At 47.5% G+C, this 14,535-nt stretch overlaps 1 protein-coding gene and 1 non-coding gene across 4 annotated transcripts in view; both read right to left on the reverse strand.

The window, feature by feature from the left end:
* cdkal1 (CDK5 regulatory subunit associated protein 1-like 1) overlaps positions 1–14,535 on the reverse strand; it is a 1,024,035-nt gene that overhangs the window by 82,216 nt on the left and 927,284 nt on the right. The window lies entirely within an intron of this gene.
* On the reverse strand, positions 4,844–4,917 carry trnat-ugu (transfer RNA threonine (anticodon UGU)). The gene has a single exon. It is a non-coding gene; the product is annotated as a tRNA-Thr (tRNA).

Here is a 14,535-nt window from a genome sequence, read left to right on the forward strand (position 1 = left end):
GTTGTGTGTTAACGTGTTGTTAACGTGTTGTGTGTTAACGTGTTGTTAACGTGTTGTGTGTGTGTTAACGTGTTGTGTGTTTACGTGTCGTGTGTTTACGTGTTGTGTGTTAATGTGTTGTGTGTTAACGTGTTGTTAACGTGTTGTGTGTTAACGTGTTGTTAACGTGTTGTGTGTGTGTTAACGTGTTGTGTGTTTACGTGTCGTGTGTTTACGTGTTGTGTGTTAATGTGTTGTGTGTTAACGTGTTGTTAACGTGTTGTGTGTTAACGTGTTGTTAACGTGTTGTGTGTGTGTTAACGTGTTGTGTGTTTACGTGTCGTGTGTTAATGTGTTGTGTGTTAACGTGTTGTGTGTTAACGTGTTGTGTGTTAATGTGTTGTGTGTTAATGTGTTGTGTTAACATGTTACGTGTTGTGTGTTAATGTGACTTACAGTAGTGAGAGCATAGACAGGGCTCTACCTCCTCTAGCATCACAATGAGACAGGCTGCAGGCTCTTATCCAGAGAGACTTACAGTAGTGAGACCATAGACAGGGCTCTACCTCCTCTAGTGCCACAACGAGACAGGGTGCAGGCCAGGCAGCAGGCTGTTATCCAGAGAGACTTACAGTAGTGAGAGCATAGACAGGGCTCTACCTCCTCTAGTGCCACAATGAGACAGGGTGCAGGCCAGGCAGCAGGCTGTTATCCAGCCTGCCAGCTTAGTGGAGTCTGCCACTAGCACAGTCAGTGTAGTCAGCTCAGCTATCCCCATTTGAGACCGGGTCTGTGCCTCGATCTAGGTTGGGCAAAACTAAACATGGCGGTGTTCGCCTTAGCAATCTCACTAGGATAAAGACCTCCTCCATTCCTGTCATTATTGAATGAGATCTCTAAATAGGGTACTACTTAATGTTAGTTCCCTCACTTCCAAGGCTGTTATAGTCGATTAACTAATCACTGATCTTGATGTGATTGGCCTGGCTGAAACATGGCTTAAGCCTGATGAATTTACTGTGTTAAATGAGGCCTCACCTCCTGGTTACACTAGTGACCATATCCCCCTGCGCATCCCGCAAAGGCAGAGGTGTTGCTAACATTTACGATAGCAAATTTCAATTTCGTCTTTTGAGCTTCTAGTCATGAAATCTATGCAGCCTACTCATTCATTTTTGATAGCTACTGTTTACAGGCCTCCTGGGCCGTATACAGCGTTCCTCACTGAGTTCCCTGAATTCCTATCGGACCTTGTAGTCATAGCAGATAATACTGTAATTTTTGGTGATTTTAATATTCGCATGGAAAAGTCCACAGACCCACTCCAAAAGGCTTTCGGAGCCATCATCGACTCAGTGGGTTTTGTCCAACATGTCTCCGGACCTACTCACTGCCACAGTCATACTCTGGACCTAGTTTTGTCCCATGGAATAAATATTGTGGATCTTAATGTTTTTCCTCATAATCCTGGACTATCGGACCACCATTTTATTCTGTTTGTAATCACAACAAATAATCTGCTCAGACCCCAACCAAGGAGCATCAAAAGCCGTGCTATAAATTCTCAGACAACCCAAAGATTCCTAGATGCCCATCCAGACTCCCTCCGCCTACCCAAGGATGTCAGAGTACAACAATCGGTTAACCACCTAACTGAGGACCTTATTTTAACCTTGCGTAATACCCTAGATGCAGTCACACCCCTAAAAACAAAAACATTTGTCATAAGAAACTAGCTCCCTGGTATACAGAAAATACCCGAGCCCTGAAGCAAGGTGCCAGAACATTGGAACGGAAATGGCGCTACACCAAACTGGAAGTCTTCCTACTAGCTTGGAAAGACACTACTGTGCAGTATCGAAGAGCCCTCACTGCTGCTCGATCATCCTATTTTTCCGACTTAATTGAGGAGAATAATAACAATCCTAAATTTCTTGTTGATACTGTCGCAAAGCTAACTAAAAAGCAGCATTCCCCAAGAGAGGATGGCTTTCACTTCAGCAGTGATAAATTCATAAACTTCTTTGACGAAAAGATTGTGATCATTAGAAAGCAAATTATGGACTTCTCTTTAAATCTGCGTATTTCTCCAAAACTCAGTTGTCCTGGGTCTGCACAACACTGCCAGGACCTAGGATCAACGGAGACACTCACGTTTTTTAATAATATATCTCTTGACACATGTATGAAAATAGTCTTGGCCTCTAAACCTTCAAGCTGCATACTGGACCCTATTCCAACTAAACTACTTAAAGAGCTGCTTCATGTGCTTGGCCCTGCTATGTTGAACATAATAAACGGCTCTCTATCCACTGGATGTGAACCAAACTCCCTAAAAGTGGCAGTAATAAAGCCTCTCTTGAAAAAGCCAAACCTTGACCCAGAAAATATAAAAAACTAATCGGCCTGTATCAAATCTCCCATTCTTCTCAAAACTTTTCGAAAAAGCTGTTGCGCAGCAACTCACTGCCTTCCTGAAGACAAACAATGTATACGAAATGCTTCAGTCTGGTTTTAGACCCCATCATAGCACTGAGACTGCACTTGTGAAGGTGGTAAATGACCTTTTAATGGCGTCAGACCGAGGCTCTGTATCTGTCCTCGTGCTCCTAGACCTTAGTGCTGCCTTTGATACCATCGATCACCACATTCTTTTGGAGAGATTGGAAACCCTAATTGGTCTACATGGACAAGTTCTGGCCTGGCTTAGATCTTATCTGTCGGAATGACATCAGTTTGTCTCTGTGGATGGTTTGTCCTCTGACAAATCAACTGTAAATGTCGGTGTTCCTCAAGGTTCCATTTTAGGACCTCTATTGTTTTCACTATATATTTTACCTCTTGGTGATGTCATACGGGAAAACATAATGTTAACTTTCACTGCTATGCGGACGATACACAGCTGTTCATTTAGATGAAACATGGTGAAGCCCCAAAACTGCCCTCCCTGGAAGCCTGTGTTTCAGACATAAGGAAGTGGATGGCGGAATTTTTTTAAACTTTTAAACTCAGACAAAACAGAGATGCTAGTTCTAGGTCCCAAGAAACAAAGAGATCTTCTGTTGGATCTGACAATTAATCTTGATGGTTGTACAATCTCAAATAAAACTGTGAAGGACCTGGGCGTTACTCTGGACCCCGATCTCTCTTTTGACGAACATATCAAGACTGTTTCAAGGACAGCTTTTTTCCATCTACGTAACGTTGCAAAAATCAGAAACTTTCTGTCCAAAAATGATGAAGAAAAATGTATCCATGCTTTTGTCACTTCTAGATTAGACTACTGCAATGCACTACTTTCCGGCTACCCGGATAAAGCACTAAATAAACTTCAGTTAGTGCCAAACACGGCTGCTAGAATCTTGACTAGAACCAAACAATGTGATCATATTACTCCAGTGCTTGCCTCTCTACACTGGCTTCCTGTTAAGGCTAGGGCTGATTTCAAGGTTTTACTGCTAACCTACAAAGCATTACATGGGCTTGCTCCTACCTATCTTTCCGAATTGGTCCTGCCGTACATACCTACACATACGCTACGGTCACAAGACGCAGGCCTCCTAATTGTCCCTAGAATTTCTAAGCAAACAGCTGGAGGCAGGGCTTTCTCCTATAGAGCTCAATTTTTATGGAATGGTCTGCTTATCCATGTGAGAGACGCAGACTCGGTCTCAACCTTTAAGTCTTTATTGAAGACTCATCTCTTCAGTAGGTCCTATGATTGAATGTAGTCTGGCCCAGGATTGTGAAGGTGAACGGAAAGGCACTGGAGCAATGAGCCGCCCTTGCTGTCTCTGCCTGGCTGGTTCCCCTCTCTCCACTGGGATTCTCTGCCTCTAACCCTATTACAGGGGCTGAGTCACTGGCTTACTGGTGGTCTTCCATTCCATCCCTAGGAGGGGTGGGTCACTTGAGTGGGTTGTGTCTCAGACGTGATCTTCCAGTCCGGGTTGGCGCCCCCCCTCGGGTTCGTGCCGTATGGAAGATGTTTGTGGGCTATACTCGGCCTTGTCTCAGGATGGTAAGTTGGTGGTTGAAGATATCCCTCTAGTGGTGTGGGGGCTGTGCTTTGGCAAAGTGGGTGGGGTTATATCCTGCCTGTTTGTCCCTGTCCGGGGGCGTCGTCGGAGGGGGCCATAGTGTCTCCTGACCCCTCCTGTTTTAGCCTCCAGTATTTATGCTGCAATAGTTTATGTGTCGGAGGGCTAGGGTCAGTCTGTTATACCTGGAGTATTTCTGGTGTCCTGTGTGAATTGAAGTATGCTCCCTCTAATTCTCTCTTTCTCTTCTCTCAGAGGACCTGAGCCCTAGGTTCATGCCTTATGTCTATCTGTCCTGATGACTCCTTGCTGTCCCCAGTCCACCTGGTCATGCTGCTGCTCCAGTTTCAACTGTTCTGCCTGCGGCTATGGAACCCTGATCTGTTCACCGGACGTGCTACCTGTCCCGGACCTTCTGTTTTCAACTCTCTCTCTCTACCGCACCTGCTGTCTCTAACTGTGAATGATCGGCTATGAAAAGCCAACTGACATTTACTCCTGAGGTGCTGACCTGTTGCACCCTCTACAACCACTGTGATTATTATTATCTGACCTGCTGGTCATTTATGAACATTTGAACATCTTGGCCATGTTCTGTTATAATCTCTCACCCGGCACAACCAGAAGAGGACTGGCCACCCCTCAGAGCCTGGTTCCTCTCTAGGTTTCTTCCTAGGGAGATTTTCCTAGACACCGTGCTTCTACATCTGCATTGCTTGCTGTTTGGGGTTTTAGGCTGGGCTTCTGTATAGCACTTTGTGATACCGGCTGATGTAAAAATGATTTTTAAATAAATTTCATTGATTGAATTTGATTTTAATACGGGTCCCCAGTGGGAATCGAACCCACAACCCTGGTGTTACAAGCGCCATGCTCTACCAACTGAGCCACACGGGACAATTTCCTACACTGAGCTCTGACAGCCTGACTCGGCCCTGGGGCTCTGACAGTCTGACTCGGCCCTGGAGCTCTGAGCACCTTGATTCTACAAGACAGCAGTTGAAGGTGAATGTGTGTATTGAAAGGCCTGCGTATAACAATTGACAGGGTTTAACGAGGTGAAGGTAAGTGCTTTCGAGGTACATACTGTGAAATGTGGGCTATGGCGTTTCCTGAGGTAACAATGAGGTAGGAATGTGGAAGGATCTCCAATCAGTTACGAGAGGTATGGACAGAGGAATGCTGTACTTTAAGACTCAGCCTTGTCCTTAGAGACATCAACATTCTGTCCTACCACTGCCGCCAGCCACAGCTTGCTCTTTCTGTTCACGGGGGAATGTAAAGTTAGATTATATTCTGTGTAGGCTGAATGCTTTGCTTATAAATTACCTGGCTTTGTGTTGACGGGGGAAATGAAGTTAGATTTTATTGTGTTTATTCTATTCTGTGGGCCACATAAGTAACTTCACAACGAGCACATATCAACAATATCTGTTAACAATATAAGTGGATAAATAGCCAGTACTTAACCACTTCACTAAGTCTACTGGAACAACATGAATAGAGCTTCATAGCAGCTGTATTAGTACTTAACCACTTCACTAAGTCTACAGGAACAACATGAATAGAGCTTCATAGCAGCTGTATTAGTACTAAACCACTTCACTAAGTCTACAGGAACAACATGAATAGAGCTTCATAGCAGCTGTATTAGTACTTAACCACTTCACTAAGTCTACAGGAACAACATGAATAGGGCTTCATAGCAGCTGTATTAGTACATAACCACTTCACTAAGTCTACAGGAACAACATGAATAGAGCTTCATAGCAGCTGTATTAGTACTTAACCACTTCACTAAGTCTACAGGAACAACATGAATAGAGCTTCATAGCAGCTGTATTAGTACTTAACCACTTCACTAAGTCTACAGGAACAACATGAATAGAGCTTCATAGCAGCTGTATTAGTACCACTTCACTAAGTCTACAGGAACACCATGAATAGAGCTTCATAGCAGCTGTATTAGTACTTAACCACTTCACTAAGTCTACAGGAACAACATGAATAGAGCTTCATAGCAGCTGTATTAGTACTAAACCACTTCACTAAGTCTACAGGAACAACATGAATAGAGCTTCATAGCAGCTGTATTAGTACTTAACCACTTCACTAAGTCTACAGGAACAACATGAATAGAGCTTCATAGCAGCTGTATTAGTACTTAACCACTTCACTAAGTCTACAGGAACATGAATAGAGCTTCATAGCAGCTGTATTAGTACTTAACCACTTCACTAAGTCTACAGGAACAACATGAATAGGGCTTCATAGCAGCTGTATTAGTACTTAACCACTTCACTAAGTCTACAGGAACAACATGAATAGAGCTTCATAGCAGCTGTATTAGTACTTAACCACTTCACTAAGTCTACAGGAACAACATGAATAGGGCTTCATAGCAGCTGTATTAGTACATAACCACTTCACTAAGTCTACAGGAACAACATGAATAGAGCTTCATAGCAGCTGTATTAGTACTTAACCACTTCACTAAGTCTACAGGAACAACATGAATAGAGCTTCATAGCAGCTGTATTAGTACTTAACCACTTCACTAAGTCTACAGGAACAACATGAATAGAGCTTCATAGCAGCTGTATTAGTACCACTTCACTAAGTCTACAGGAACAACATGAATAGAGCTTCATAGCAGCTGTATTAGTACTTAACCACTTCACTAAGTCTACAGGAACAACATGAATAGAGCTTCATAGCAGCTGTATTAGTACTTAACCACTTCACTAAGTCTACAGGAACAACATGAATAGGGCTACATAGCAGCTGTATTACATCCATGGTTCATCTGTTTAAGTTGATTTACCAATACATGGTTTTAAACCCATCGTACATACCGTTTTTAATTCAACAGACCTGGCTGGTAATGTAGACTGGCTCAGTTGGTAGAGCACAAACTTTGACCCACAAAAATAACACGAGTAGTTCCTCAGTGGTGAGGAAGACGTAGTAAGATGAATCTGACATTTTTCAAACTGCCAGTACAGTTCAACGCAAAGGTATTATTGATCATGGGAAGAAACAGTAGGCAGGAAGGAAAAGGCAGAACTGTTGTTGTTGCTGCTGCTATGCCTTGTAGGAAACTGTAGAGGTGTTTCTGGGGAGAGAGAGAGAGAGAAAGAGAGAGATAGAGAGGGAGAGAGAAAGAGAGGGATAAAGAGAGAGGGAGATAGAGAATGCTAGCCAAAGAGAGAGAGAGAGAGAGAGAGAGAGAGAGAGAGAGAGAGAGACAGTAAAATAGAGAGAGAGAGAGACAGAGAGAGAGAAATAGAGAGTGAGAGACAGAGAGAGACATATAGAGAGAGAGACAGAGAGAGAGAAATAGAGAGAAGGAGACAGAGACAGATACATAAAGAGAGAGAGACAGAGAGACAAAGAGAGAGAGAGAGAGAGAGAGAGAGAGAGAGAGAGAGAGAGAGAGAGAGAGAGAGAGAGAGAGAGAGAGAGAGAGAGAGAGAGAGAGAGAGAGAGAGAGAGAGAGAGAGAGAGAGAGAGAGAGAGAGAGAGAGAGAGAGAGAGAGAGAGAGAGAGAGATAGAGATAGAGAGAGAGAGAGAGAGAGAGTGCACATTCCTCTTTGTAGCAGTCCTGTCTGAAGTCTCCTATGGCTGACTGGCACACCTGGTGCCGTAGTCTGTAGTCTCTCTCTCCTCCCCACAGCAGCATCAGTCAGCTCAGCCAGGCAGCAGTGTCTACTCTACCGCAGGGCCACACATAAATAACATCCTCCAGATGGCCAGAGAAAACAGCCCAGCCCAGCCCCATCCCTACCCAGCCCCATCCCTACCCAGACCCATCCCTACCCAGCCCCATCCCTACCCAGCCCCATCCCTACCCAGCCCCAGCCCCATCCCTACCCAGACCAGCCCAGCCCCATCCCTACCCAGCCCCATCCCTACCCAGCCCCAGCCCCATCCCTACCCAGCCCCATCCCTACCCAGCCCCATCCCTACCCAGCCCCATCCCTACCCAGCCCAGCCCCATCCCTACCCAGCCCCATCCCTACCCAGCCCCATCCCTACCCAGCCCCATCCCTACCCAGCCCCATCTCTACCCAGCCCCATCCCTACCCAGCCCCATCTCTACCCAGCCCCATCCCTACCCAGCCCCATCCCTACCCAGCCCCATCCCTACCCAGCCCCATCCCTACCCAGACCAGCCCAGCCCCATCCCTACCCAGCCCCATCCCTACCCAGCCCCATCCCTACCCAGCCCCATCCCTACCCAGCCCCATCTCTACCCAGCCCAGCCCCATCCCTACTCAGCCCCATCCCTACCCAGCCCCATCCCTACCCAGCCCCATCCCTACCCAGCCCCATCCCTAACCAGCCCCATCTCTACCCAGCCCCATCTCTACCCAGCCCCATCCCTACCCAGACCCAGCCCCATCCCTACCCAGCCCCATCTCTACCCAGCCCAGCCCCATCCCTACTCAGCCCCATCCCTACCCAGCCCCATCCCTACCCAGCCCCGTCCCAGCCCCATCCCTACTCAGCCCCATCCCTACCCAGCCCCATCCCTACCCAGCCCCATCCCTACCCAGCCCAGCCCCATCCCCAGCTCTACCCAGCCCAGCCCCATCCCTACCCAGACCCAGACCCAGCCCCATCCCTACCCAGCCCCATCTCTACCCAGCCCAGCCCCATCCCTACTCAGCCCCATCCCTACCCAGCCCCATCCCTACCCAGCCCCGTCCCAGCCCCATCCCTACTCAGCCCCATCCCTACCCAGCCCCATCCCTACCCAGCCCCATCCCTACCCAGCCCAGCCCCATCCCCAGCTCTACCCAGCCCCATCCCTACCCAGCCCAGACAGGCTAACCAAAGCAACCCATCCCTCCATCCCTCCCCTCCATCCGTTCGCCAAGGATTATTTTGGATGGAGGGGAGGGATGGAGGGATGGGCTGCTTTGGTTAGCTCTTCACCTCCTGTCCATCCGGACACCGCTGGGCGCTGAGGCCCCATGCCTTCACACAGTGATGAATGGTTAGGAGCATCTAATGGATGGCTTCCACCTTCCTCCACAGCTGCCTCTTCAGGAAGAGCTGAGGAGGTCTTGCAGGCAGGCCAGGCATGCGGGAGGGTCAGGGAGGTCATTTTAATGACCCCGATGTGACTAAGGTTAAGTGTAGCGTCGGGGGGCGGCCATGTTGTTTCAACCATGGGAAATGAACCAGGCTTTAAGCAGTTAAACGACGGGTTGAGACTCACCACCCAGTAAAGGTGTTACGTTGCAGCCCAGCAGGTGCCTGTTACCCATACTGGTAGTATTCAGTCTGAGGGAAACACCTGGTTCAGTTCATACTGGTAGTATTCAGTCTGAGGGAAACACTTGGTTCAGTTCATACTGGTAGTATTCAGTCTGAGGGAAACACCTGGTTCAGTTCATACTGGTAGTATTCAGTCTGAGGGAAACACCTGGTTCAGTTCATACTGGTAGTATTCAGTCTGAGGGAAACACCTGGTTCAGTTCATACTGGTAGTATTCAGTCTGAGGGAAACACCTGGTTCAGTTCATACTGGTAGTATTCAGTCTGAGGGAAACACCTGGCTCAGTTCATACTGGTAGTATTCAGTCTGAGGGAAACACCTGGTTCAGTTCATACTGGTAGAATTCAGTCTGAGGGAAACACACCTGGTTCAGTTCATACTGGTAGTATTCAGTCTGAGGGAAACACCTGGTTCAGTTCATACTGGTAGTATTCAGTCTGAGGGAAACACCTGGTTCAGTTCATACTGGTAGTATTCAGTCTGAGGGAAACACCTGGTTCAGTTCATACTGGTAGTATTCAGTCTGAGGGAAACACCTGGTTCAGTTCATACTGGTAGTATTCAGTCTGAGGGAAACACCTGGTTCAGTTCATACTGGTAGTATTCAGTCTGAGGGAAACACCTGGTTCAGTTCATACTGGTAGTATTCAGTCTGAGGGAAACACCTGGCTCAGTTCATACTGGTAGTATTCAGTCTGAGGGAAACACCTGGTTCAGTTCATACTGGTAGTATTCAGTCTGAGGGAAACACCTGGCTCAGTTCATACTGGTAGTATTCAGTCTGAGGGAAACACCTGGTTCAGTTCATACTGGTAGTATTCAGTCTGAGGGAAACACCTGGTTCAGTTCATACTGGTAGTATTCAGTCTAAGGGAAACACCTGGTTCAGTTCATACTGGTAGTATTCAGTCTAAGGGAAACACCTGGCTCAGTTCACAAACAGATCTGTATTAATTACCATTAATGCTGAGAGAGAGAGATCTCTCTAACACACACACATACATACATACACAGAGAGAGAGAGAGAGAGACAGAGAGAGATAGAGAGAGACAGAGAGACAGAGAGAGAGAGAGAGACAGAGAGACAGAGAGAGAGAGAGAGAGAGAGAGAGAGAGAGAGAGAGAGAGAGAGAGAGAGAGAGAGAGAGAGAGAGAGAGAGAGAGCTCAACTCCAGAGGCTTTGAGTGTGTTAATCCAGTGTGGTATAAAACACTCCAGTACATATCATTTACACAGGACATGTTCTTGACATAATTGGAACAGGTTTTAAATGTTCAGATGACGAGAGGGAGAACTTTTAGTCCTGTTTTTTTTCCTTGATAAGAGACACAAATTCCCAAAAATATTTAAATATTCAGAATCAGACATACTAAAACACATTTAAATACATCTCCTGCTTGACTATTTATTAAGTCTGACAGCTGGGTGAATCAAGCCCATCGTCATGGGAAACATCCAGGCAATTATACAGCCTAATACCTCGTGTCAATACAGTACTTAGGATAATACGATGAGGGCGCTGAGTTTAGGCTGGCGTCCTTTAAGACGGGCCCGAATCAACTCCTTTCAGACATGTCCCTGGCAGTCGTCGGGGCTCGTTCCATTTCAAACCCGTCTGTTTCAATATCCCAGCATTGGAAATTGCTGTTAATCTCCTGAATTGACTACATTGAAATGGAATTGATCCCAACCTCTTCTGCCATCTGTAGTCTTATTAGCAGAGCCCCCAGCTTGTGGTTCAGCCCAACGCAGAGCCATTATAACAGGCCTTGATGTAGTCTTATTAGCAGAGCCCCCATCTTGTGGTTCAGCCCAACACAGAGCCATTATAACAGGCCTTGATGTAGTCTTATTAGCAGAGCCCCCAGCTTGTGGTTCAGCCCAACACAGAGCCATTATAACAGGCCTTGATGTAGTCTTATTAGCAGAGCCCCCAGCTTGTGGTTCAGCCCAACGCAGAGCCATTATAACAGGCCTTGATGTAGTCTTATTAGCAGAGCCCCCAGCTTGTGGTTCAGCCCAACACAGAGCCATTATAACAGGCCTTGATGTAGTCTTATTAGCAGAGCCCCCAGCTTGTGGTTCAGCCCAACACAGAGCCATTATAACAGGCCTTGATGTAGTCTTATTAGCAGAGCCCCCATCTTGTGGTTCAGCCCAACACAGAGCCATTATAACGGGCCTTGATGTAGTCTTATTAGCAGAGCCCCCAGCTTGTGGTTCAGCCCAACACAGAGCCATTATAACAGGCCTTGATGTAGTCTTATTAGCAGAGCCCCCAGCGTGTGGTTCAGCCCAACACAGAGCCATTATAACAGGCCTTAATGTAGTCTTATTAGCAGAGCCCCCAGCTTGTGGTTCAGCCCAACGCAGAGCCATTATAACAGGCCTTGATGTAGTCTTATTAGCAGAGCCCCCAGCTTGTGGTTCAGCCCAACACAGAGCCATTATAACAGGCCTTGATGTAGTCTTATTAGCAGAGCCCCCAGCTTGTGGTTCAGCCCAACACAGAGCCATTATAACAGGCCTTGATGTAGTCTTATTAGCAGAGCCCCCAGCGTGTGGTTCAGCCCAACGCAGAGCCATTATAACAGGCCTTGATGTAGTCTTATTAGCAGAGCCCCCAGCTTGTGGTTCAGCCCAACACAGAGCCATTATAACAGGCCTTGATGTAGTCTTATTAGCAGAGCCCCCAGCTTGTGGTTCAGCCCAACGCAGAGCCATTATAACAGGCCTTGATGTAGTATTATTAGCAGAGCCCCCAGCTTGTGGTTCAGCCCAACACAGAGCCATTATAACAGGCCTTGATGTAGTCTTATTAGCAGAGCCCCCAGCTTGTGGTTCAGCCCAACACAGAGCCATTATAACAGGCCTTGATGTAGTCTTATTAGCAGAGCCCCCATCTTGTGGTTCAGCCCAACACAGAGCCATTATAACAGACCTTGATGTAGTCTTATTAGCAGAGCCCCCAGCTTGTGGTTCAGCCCAACACAGAGCCATTATAACAGGCCTTGATGTAGTCTTATTAGCAGAGCCCCCAGCTTGTGGTTCAGCCCAACACAGAGCCATTATAACAGGCCTTGATGTAGTCTTATTAGCAGAGCCCCCATCTTGTGGTTCAGCCCAACACAGAGCCATTATAACAGACCTTGATGTAGTCTTATTAGCAGAGCCCCCAGCTTGTGGTTCAGCCCAACACAGAGCCATTATAACAGGCCTTGATGTAGTCTTATTAGCAGAGCCCCCATCTTGTGGTTCAGCCCAACGCAGAGCCATTATAACAGGCCTTGATGTAGTCTTATTAGCAGAGCCCCCAGCTTGTGGTTCAGCCCAACACAGAGCCAGTATAACAGGCCTTGATGTAGTCTTATTAGCAGAGCCCCCATCTTGTGGTTCAGCCCAACGCAGAGCCATTATAACAGGCCTTGATGTAGTCTTATTAGCAGAGCCCCCAGCTTGTGGTTCAGCCCAACACAGAGCCATTATAACAGGCCTTGATGTAGTCTTATTAGCAGAGCCCCCATCTTGTGGTTCAGCCCAACACAGAGCCATTATAACGGGCCTTGATGTAGTCTTATTAGCAGAGCCCCCAGCTTGTGGTTCAGCCCAACACAGAGCCATTATAACGGGCCTTGATGAAGTCTTATTAGCAGAGCCCCCATCTTGTGGTTCAGCCCAACACAGAGCCATTATAACAGGCCTTGATGTAGTCTTATTAGCAGAGCCCCCAGCTTGTGGTTCAGCCCAACACAGAGCCATTATAACAGGCCTTGATGTAGTCTTATTAGCAGAGCCCCCAGCTTGTGGTTCAGCCCAACACAGAGCCATTATAACAGGCCTTGATGTAGTCTTATTAGCAGAGCCCCCAGCTTGTGGTTCAGCCCAACGCAGAGCCATTATAACAGGCCTTGATGTAGTCTTATTAGCAGAGCCCCCATCTTGTGGTTCAGCCCAACACAGAGCCATTATAACAGGCCTTGATGTAGTCTTATTAGCAGAGCCCCCAGCTTGTGGTTCAGCCCAACACAGAGCCATTATAACAGGCCTTAATGTAGTCTTATTAGCAGAGCCCCCATCTTGTGGTTCAGCCCAACACAGAGCCATTATAACAGGCCTTAATGTAGTCTTATTAGCAGAGCCCCCAGCTTGTGGTTCAGCCCAACGCAGAGCCATTATAACAGGCCTTGATGTAGTCTTATTAGCAGAGCCCCCAGCTTGTGGTTCAGCCCAACACAGAGCCATTATAACAGGCCTTGATGTAGTCTTATTAGCAGAGCCCCCAGCTTGTGGTTCAGCCCAACACAGAGCCATTATAACAGGCCTTGATGTAGTCTTATTAGCAGAGCCCCCAGCTTGTGGTTCAGCCCAACACAGAGCCATTATAACAGGCCTTGATGAAGTCCGCCATATGAAACGGGTTGAAACACCTGTACAAACAGAGCTGAGCCTGGGCCTGAGGCTCTGACACAAATAGCTCCCCGTTACCTATATAGTGCACTACCTTTGACCAGGGCCCATAGGGAAGTGCACTACCTTTGACCAGGGCCCATAGGGAAGTGCACTACCTTTGACCAGGGCCCATAGGGAAGTGCACTACCTTTGACCAGGGCCCATAGGGAAGTGCACTACCTTTGACCAGGGCCCATAGGGAAGTGCACTACCTTTGACCAGGGCCCATAGGGAAGTGCACTACCTTTGACCAGGGCCCATAGGGAAGTGCACTACCTTTGACCAGGGCCCATAGGGTAGTGCACTACCTTTGACCAGGGCCCATAGGGAAGTGCACTACCTTTGACCAGGGCCCATAGGGTAGTGCACTACCTTTGACCAGGGCCCATAGGGAAGTGCACTACCTTTGACCAGGGCCCATAGGGAAGTGCACTACCTTTGACCAGGGCCCATAGGGTAGTGCACTACCTTTGACCAGGGCCCATAGGGTAGTGCACTACCTTTGACCAGGGCCCATAGGGAAGTGCACTACCTTTGACCAGGGCCCATAGGGAAGTGCACTACCTTTGACCAGGGCCCATAGGGAAGTGCACTACCTTTGACCAGGGCCCATAGGGAAGTGCACTACCTTTGACCAGGGCCCATAGGGAAGTACACTATACTAGGGCATAATAGGGCCATATGGGACTCACACCTGGAGTTGAGTGAGGCCTGATGTGTAGGCCTTGATCCAGACAGAGGCCTTTACACGTCTGCCAGTATCTCTGTGTGTGTGTTTA

Source organism: Salvelinus alpinus, chromosome 4 (genome assembly GCF_045679555.1).
Source record: "Salvelinus alpinus chromosome 4, SLU_Salpinus.1, whole genome shotgun sequence".
NCBI lineage: Eukaryota > Metazoa > Chordata > Actinopteri > Salmoniformes > Salmonidae > Salvelinus > Salvelinus alpinus.